Here is an 8,922-nt window from a genome sequence, read left to right as displayed (position 1 = left end):
CTGTACTCCTGAGCTCTGTTTACTAAAAACTCAATGCAGCGGCAGCTATTTCTCTTTAACTCATCCAAATATTACAGATAAACTTAAATATTCATGATTTACTTTAATTACACACGTTTCCTCACTTCATACTCAGAGTATGGTCAGTTTTATTTATGCATTTAATTTGCTTTGTAGAAATGCATGAGTTATGAAACCATAATATAATAAATATTTTGTATAAGCCATCAGAGCTAAATTATCAATCTAAGCTACGTTTCACAAAATAGTACATTCATACACAGTCAGCTTATCTATTTTTACCTTTTAGTTGCATAAAACACAAACATAACATGATTCATAAACTTCTTGCAAATAAGTGTGAAATTTACCCATACCCAGGAGTTGAGATGTGATACTACAATAAGTAGTGACAATAAAAACACAAGCAAAAATAATAATGTTAAGAGAGAAAACTTTATTAAATTTAAAGAAAAAAACTATTCATAAAGGCGCTGCCTCCAGCCGGTCTGACCAGGGTTCACCTTCCCCGGCCCGCGTTCATCCCTGTGGACAAAATAATCTGAATTAGTAACAGTGGTTTATGGAGAACACGCTCATAATTTCACTATTTACACATTCAATTACTGAGTTACAGGTTATTCTTCAGTTATTCCCTCTAACAGTTAAAATTTACACATTAAATCACTCAGTTATACATGAGAGTGACTTAAACAGTTAAAGGTTTTATACTGGACGGCCAGGTTATCTTAGTTTCCTAGCGGGGTTTCTTCAGCGCTGGAGCCGCGTTTGGTACTCTGTAACTCGGCTAGATCCGTGTTAGCTTACCCGGTAAATTAGCGCGATAAGCTAACGGTAGCTTCACCCAGTCAGGTCTTACATTAAATAAAGTACAGGCGACAACAACACTGGAAAACAACTTAAAACAGTCTAAAATATGCTAGTCTGATAAACACACGCAGCGGGGAGTGGAAATACAGGAGAAAATTACTTACATTTGTAGTGAAACTCCCCGCAGTGCCGGCTCCGTCCGCCATGTTTTAAGCGCTGGAACTCTGAGCTGGTGAAATGCATCATGGCGTCAAGGATACATCTCAGGCTGCCTTCAGAATCGGGGTAAAATAAGGCATCTGCCCAGGTAGGCAGCACATGCTACCTTCCGAATGGAACAGTCCTTTTCTCGGAACGCGCCTATGCTGCCTGTAAATGCTGCCTAGTTGGGCAGCTTCAGATTGGACCGCAGCTATCTGAGGTTCAGTGCTGTATTGTGGATGCTGTGATAGTAAGTGAATTTTCTATAATATAATCTGAGGTTATTTTACATACTAATAATATTTTATGAGGCTATTTGTTGGGGAGGCGTGTTCCCCCTGTAAATAATGTGAAAAAACAGGCTGTTTTCAGTTGGATATTTCTGGCGACTGGTTTCATGTAGATGGTTGTAAATTTGCATGCAGGTAGTTAAAGTAGTACTAAAGAATATGAGTTGGTTAGTTGGTCGGTGTGTTTAGAATTTTGATGCTTTTAAGCATTCTAATTTACATAGTCAGAACGGGCCCGCTAGGGGGCGCTTCTGCAGTGAAAACATTCTGAGCGGAGGTTGTGAATCATAGAATATCCTGATGTTGTGATTTATGTGAATGTGATTGCGTTTTGTCAGTGTTGGATTGGAAGACCAAAAATAGGAAAGTACCGCAATGTAATCCATTTATTTATTTTACAGATTATTAACGGTAATCTGATTACCACTTACTGAAGCAGTAACTGTAATGGATTACAGTTACTCATAATTTGTAATCTGATTACGTAACGCTGTTACCTGTAATAAGTTACTTCCCAACACTGCCAACAATTTATACAAATACAGTGAATTACAGTCATGAGTAAAGGAAACAAACATTTTACTTATGCAGGATGACTAGGATGGTTATGAAAACCATATCAAGAGAAAAGTTATGATGCAATGTGGAAATGTGTTTATTAATTTCTCAATAACATTCAGTCAGCCTCCAAGGAAATGCACCCCTTCTTAAATCTGGTTACGTCATAAATCTGCATTATAGTTTTGATTTGTAAGGATGTATTAGAAAATGTTTAAATGGTTTAATTTACATATAATTTGCATACAAGTGTAATTTAGATTAGACATACAAATTAGTTGTATAAACAGTTTAACTGTTTTTAGTGTAATATTATGATATTTATGTACCTATTAAGCACATTGGAATAAATGATCAAATTGATCCAAATTATTATATGAACTGCCCATTCACTAAATATCTTAAAAGACTGACAGTAAGTAACTGGCAGTAATTGAATAAGTAGTAACTTACTGTGAAATAAAGTAACAGTAAGTTACTGTAAAGACAAAAATCACTGTAGCACTGGCAGCAGCTAAATAGTAAATTAGCCTGTAAAAATGTTTTATGCATACTGTAATTTTGTGTATAGTTGTATTGACTAGACTGTACAAAAAATGTGTATTGTGTTTTTATTTACATTAATGTTTTCACAACAGATGACCCACCCAAGATGGCGGCGCGTTAACACGCAGCGGCCGCTCCGGGTCCGTTAAATGGTGCTTTTGTGTTACTATTTGTCGTTTTTTCCGTTTATTTCCTGCAAATATGTGCATCGGAACACCCGTGCACATGTTCTACCACCGCCAGACCCTGCTACAGTGGAGAAATCAGCCAGAAAACAAGCTACCGGACGAGGTTCTGCAGACGCTACTTGAGCTTAGCCTGCTAAGAGACCCAGGCCTGCAGCCCGCGGTGTTTCCTGACGCCGGAGCCCAGCGGAAGTGCCATCACAAGCGGTGCGAGCGAAAGCGGAAGCGCGGAAAGAGAGCCGGGATCCGCGCGAGGCTAAAGGCTAGTCCTAGCCGGCCGGCTATACCATCGCTCCTTCTGGCAAAAGTCTGTTCCCTCGACAATAAACTGGACTACATTCGACTCCAGCTGTTTTGGTTTTTGTGGAATCGTGGCTGAACGACAACATTCCGGACAGCGCCATTCAGCTAGCCGGGCTAACCGCGTTCAGAGCAGATAGGAGCGCGGCTCTATCCGGGAAGACCCGCGGTGGAGGCGTGTGTGTTTACATCAACACGGAATGGTGTAACAACGCTGTGACTGTCGCCAAACACTGCTTTCCGCTGGTGAAGTTCCTGATAGTCAAGTGCAGACCTTTTTATTTAGTACGGGAGTTCTCCGCCGTGCTAATAGCTGCTGTTTACATCACACCCAGCGCTAGCATTGGTGCTAATGCTAAAGAGGCTCTGTGTGAACTCTATCGGACTATCAGCGATCTGCAGAACAAACACCCAGACGGACTGTTTATTATCGACGGAGATTTCAACCACGCAAATCATAAGTCAGTGCTCCCTAAATTCCATCAACATGTGGACTTTGCAACGAGAGGAGCGAGCGCGCTGGATCTTGTTTACACAAACATCCCCAGCGCGTACCGGGCGGAGCCCCGCCCCCACCTCGCGTTCTCGGACCACATGTGTGTGTGGCTGACTCCAACATACACACCACTCATCAGACGCTCCAGACCAGTTCAGAAGCAGGTGAAAACCTGGCCGGCAGGCTCCATCTCTGCCCTTCAGGACTGTTTTGAGTGCACTGCATGGGACATCGAATCGAATCTACTGAAGGCGATTCTGTTGATTTGGAGGAGTATGCAGCATCAGTCACTGGCTACATCAGCAAGTGTATTGATGATGTCACTGTCTCCAAGACCATCACCACACGCCCAAACCAGAAGCCTTGGATGACTGCTGAGGTACGTGCGCTGCTGAGGACCCGTGACTCCGCCTTCAGAGTGGGTGACAAGGTGGCCCTGAGGAAAGCGAGAGCCGACCTGTCACGAGCCATCAGAGAGGCAAAGCGCGCACACGCCCAGAGAATCCACAGCCACTTCAAGGACACGGGTGCCGCACGGCGCATGTGGCAGGGCATCCAGGCAATCACCAACTACAGGACAATGCCACCGTCCTGTGAACGTGATGCCTCCCTCCCTGATGCCCTGAATAACTTTTATGCACGGTTTGAGGCACAAAACAACACGTTGGTGAGAAAGACCATGCCCAAGCCGGACGAGCAGGTGTTGTGCCTGACTGCAGTGGACGTGAGGAACACTCTGCGCAGGGTCAACCCACGGAAAGCTGCAGGACCAGACAACATCCCCGGCAGAGTGCTCAGGGAGTGCGCAGACCAGCTGACAGATGTTCTCACGGACATCTTCAACATCTCCCTGTGCAGCGCCACTGTCCCAACGTGCCTCAAGTCCACCACCGTTGTCCCCGTGCCGAAGAAGTCCACAGTGTCCTGCCTCAATGACTACCGTCCCGTTGCACTTACACCCATCATCATGAAGTGCTTCGAGAGGCTAGTCATGAGGAACATCAAGACACAACTGCCCTCTTCACTGGACCCCCTGCAGTTTGCATATCGTCCCAGAACCCAGTCAGTCCGGTTCGGGGGCAGCACCTCCAGCACCATCACACTGAACACTGGGGCCCCCCAGGGCAGTGTCCTGAGTCCTCTGCTGTTCAGCCTGCTGACTCATGACTGTGCTGCAAAACACAGTTCTAACAGCTTTATCAAGTTCGCCGATGATACAACCGTGCTGGGTCTCATCACCAAAGGCGACGAGTCAGCATACAGAGAGGAGGTGCAGCGGCTGACAGACTGGTGTACAGTCAACAACCTTCACCTGAATGTGGACAAGACAAAGGAAATGGTTGTTGACTTCAGGAGAGCACAACCTGACCCCACCCATCCTTCACACAAACTTTTCTCTCCCTCCTGCCTTCGAGAAGAAGGTACCGCAGAATCCGGTCCAGCACGACCAGATTCTGCAACAGCTTCTACCCCCAAGCCATCAGACTCCTCAACTGCAGAGACTGAACTGATGTTTTTTTCTGTACATACACCACTGTCACTCTTACCCCATTTACCCCAGAAAATGGAAAGCACTAAAAACCCTACTACCTCACTGGACTCTATTGCACACTGCGTAATAGAGGTAATTACTACCTCACTGGTCTTTTTTGCACACTGCATAATTTGCACACTGTCTTGTTATTTATTATTCTTTGTCTGTATTGTGTTGTATTGTCTGTCTGCACTTTTTGTACTGTTGCACTTATTGTTCTGTCTACACTGTGTTTATGTGCACCATGGTCCCTGGAGGAACGTTGTTTCGTTTCACTGTGTACTCTGTATATAGCTGAAATGACAATAAAAACCACTTTGACTTTTGACTTTGAATGATACCTTACTGCTGTATTTTGCAGTCCGCAGTAAATCACTGTTAAACATAAGCATTTCTTTAATGCCATGTACTGCATGACATTATTTATTAACAAAATCTGCAGAGACACAGCAAACAATAATCATTAACTATTTTTTTTTCTTCAGTAAGTGAGGAACAACAAGTTAATCTGATTATTTTGCCAGTCAAACTTTGTAGTACTTATTAAAGAAATGACGCATGGATTCCTATCTGATGTTTTCCGCTTTACAGTTCTTCGCACTTTACACTGCACTTGCTGGAGTCAGGATTCATTCTGACAATAAACCAAACAGAAATGAACATGAAGGTTAATATACAGAATCACCAAACTGGTTTGTTAAGCACATCATGTTAAGAAGAGGCTCTCAGGGCAAGTAAAAGTTTTTATAAAGTTAGTCAAGAGACAGCATTGTGCTGTATGATACTTATGGTGAATTCAGTGCTGCTCCACTTTTCGAACTTTTTCTTCTTCTTCAAGTATTTACAGAAGTTAATTGTGCAGGAACACAGTATACTACTATGTATTTCACAGAATGTTTTTACAGTGAGTAGTAATAGTATTTTAGACCACCCAGTTTGATTTTATATAATGTTACAGATTTAAAGCAGCTCATATATGAGTCATTCATAGACAACTGTTACACATTGCATTACATTAATTTATATTTTCTTTATTTCCATTTTTTTTTTTTTTTTACGGTGTACATTTGGACCTTTGTCTTATAGTTTATTTAGTATATTAGTATATTGTTTATTTATATAGTATATTTATAATATTATACTTCTTTACATTATATTTTTGTTATAAATAAGAAATTAATATACATCCACGTGGCATCATAATTTGACTTGATATGATTTTAATAACACACATACAGTCATCCTGCATCAGTAAAATGTTTGTTTCCTTTATTTATGACTGTAATTGACTGTATTTGTGTATATTGTTGGTTAAGCTCTATGAAGGACTGTGCACGCTCTTCCCACATGGCAGGCATGTGGCCGCGGCGGAACTGACCATAATCTGGACACTGCATTATCTAACTGTAACACTAGAGCATTAGTAATCAGCAGCCCTGCAACATTTCAAGAGCCAAAAATGCTCCTTTCCCTCCAAGCTTTTTATCTTTGTGTGCATAAAAATTGCGAGTACGAATTGCAAATTATTCACTTAATTTTTTTTTTATCCACAGCCCCTCATGGGCTCTGTAGAATTCAGCTATAAACACTGAATACACACAGAAAAGCAGGAAAGCCTGGTGCTGATATTCTGACATTTAGAACTGAAGAGCAGAGTAAGGTACTGGCATCATACACATATCATATCAAACAGCAGAACTTACCATATCTAAACATTACAGTAACACCGTTCTGATATCAAACATCAGCCATTAATTTATCTCAGAAAAAAGTTAACATCCCTTGGCCTGCTCAAGATTAAGAACAACTTGACTGGTGACTTTTTGAGCTTATTTCAAATTCAAATTACTTAAAATAAATTATTAGATTATTCCTAAAATGAGCAAATATCCAAGATTAAATCAGCACTGTATTTTTCGATAGATGTTAAATGTGTCTTGCGAGAGTTATGCACAGGTAACCAAAACGAATGTATAATCATCTCCTCTGCTGAAGTAACTAAGTCTAATATTAAAAAGGTGATAAAACAGGCCCAGACACTGTCCAAGGAGGTAATCTGCTCTGGCCCCATCCTTATACTTTCTTTGAGGGCAAATCTGGTCTTTAAGGTAGAAATGGTGTCCACAGCACACAGGAGGGTGCTGCCTTACTTTTGTGCAGCATAGTCTGTAACATAGCTGCTGACAATCTAGAGCCAGGACCAAGCCACAGACTATGAGGCTCAACTGACTGTCTGCGAGCTGCAATGAGACGTTACCTAGATACCAGTGTATTCAGACTGTGTCTGTCCTCCGAATCAAACAGAAACTTCAAAAAACTCATACAGTTCATCTAAATGTACAACAACTTTGCTCTTACCTGCAAAGAAACCAGATCTATGAAAAATTTCAATCTGGATTTAAGCATCATCATAGCAGTGAGATAGCTTTAGTTTATACTATCCTTCTAGAAAGAATAGAGAACATAGTCGGTGTAACTGGAACTGCCTTATAATGGTTCAAATCATACTTAACTGACTGTTATCAGTTTGTGAAGATAAATGATATGTCTTCCAATTACAGTATGTATATAAGTTATGGAATTCCACAAGGCTCTTAGGACCAATATTATTTACATTATATTTGCTACCACTGTGCAAAGTTATTTACAGTCATATGAAGATGTTTGGGCACCCCTATTAATCTTAATCATTTTTAGTTCTAAATATTTGGGTGTTTGCAACAGCCATTTCATTTTGATATATCTAATATCTGATGGACACAGTAATATTTTTAGGATTGAAATGAGGTTTATTGTACTAACCGAAAATGTGCAATATGCATTAAACCAAAATTTGACCGGTGCAAAAGTATGGGCAGCCTTATCATTTTATTGATTTGAATACTCCTAACTACTTTTTACTGACTTACTGAAGCACAACATTGATTTGCAAAAGCACACCTCAGGCGACTCTGTTTGTGGTGTGCTTGCTGAAATGGCTTCTTTCGCATCACTCTCCCATACAGCTTCTCCTTGTGCAAAATGCGCTGTATTTTTGACCGATGCACAGTGACACCATCTGCAGCAAGATGATGCTGCAGCTCTTTGGAGCTGTGGATTGTCCTTGACTGTTCTCACCATGCTTCTCTGCCTTTCTGATATTTTGATATTCTGATATTTTTCTTGGCCTGCCACTTCTGGGCTTAACAAGAACTGTCCCTGTGGTCTTACATTTCCTTACTATGTTCCTCACAGTGGAAACTGACAGGTTAAATCTCTGAGACAATTTTTTGTATCCTTCCCCTGAACAACGATGTTGAACAATCTTTGTTTTTAGATCATTTGAGAGTTGTTTTGATGAGCCCATGATGCCACTCTTCAGAGGAGGTTCAAATAGGAGAACAACTTGCAATTGGCCACCTTAAATATCTTTTCTCATGATTGGATACACCTGGCTATGAAGTTCAAAGCTCAATGAGGTTACCAAACCAATTTTGTGCTTCAGTAAGTCAGTAAAAAGTAGTTAGGAGTATTCAAATCAATAAAATGATAAGGGGGGCCATACTTTTGCACCGGTCAAATTTTGGTTTAATGCATATTGCACATTTTCTGTTAGTACAATAATGATTAAGATTAATAGGGGTGCCCAAACTTTTTCATATGACTGTACAATTTACATGATGTAAATTTTTATTGTTATTGGGAAGACACACAGCTCTTCATATCAGCCAAACCTAATGACAAACTAAGAATTCAAGGATTGTGTAAAAGATGTCACATAAAGTTTCTAGAAATAAATGATCAGACTTAATGGTAAATCTGTCTGACTTCCAGTCACACCTGTCTCAGCTAAAAATGTTGCCGTTATCATAGATTTAGATCTAGCATTTGATAAACACATACATAGCTTTTCTACACTTCGGTAACATTGGCTAAAAATGCCTTACCCTTGCATGACACAGAAAAAATAGTACATGACTTCTTTACATAAAAATGAATATC

The 8,922-nt window shown here is 40.7% G+C and overlaps 1 long non-coding RNA gene across 1 annotated transcript; it reads right to left on the bottom strand.

Annotated features, from left to right (window-relative positions):
- Window positions 1-437: 437 nt before the first annotated feature.
- On the bottom strand, window positions 438-1,062 carry LOC125802205 (uncharacterized). Its single transcript, XR_007439199.1, has 2 exons — window positions 996-1,062; window positions 438-546 (listed from the first exon to the last, which is right to left on the bottom strand). It is a non-coding gene; the product is annotated as an uncharacterized LOC125802205 (long non-coding RNA).
- Between the last annotated feature and the right edge of the window lie 7,860 nt (window positions 1,063-8,922).

Source organism: Astyanax mexicanus, chromosome 5, assembly GCF_023375975.1.
Source record: "Astyanax mexicanus isolate ESR-SI-001 chromosome 5, AstMex3_surface, whole genome shotgun sequence".
NCBI classification, from domain to species: domain Eukaryota; kingdom Metazoa; phylum Chordata; class Actinopteri; order Characiformes; family Acestrorhamphidae; genus Astyanax; species Astyanax mexicanus.
The sequence above is the reverse complement of the archived record's forward strand: the minus strand, read 5'-3'. Positions and strand labels throughout refer to the sequence as shown.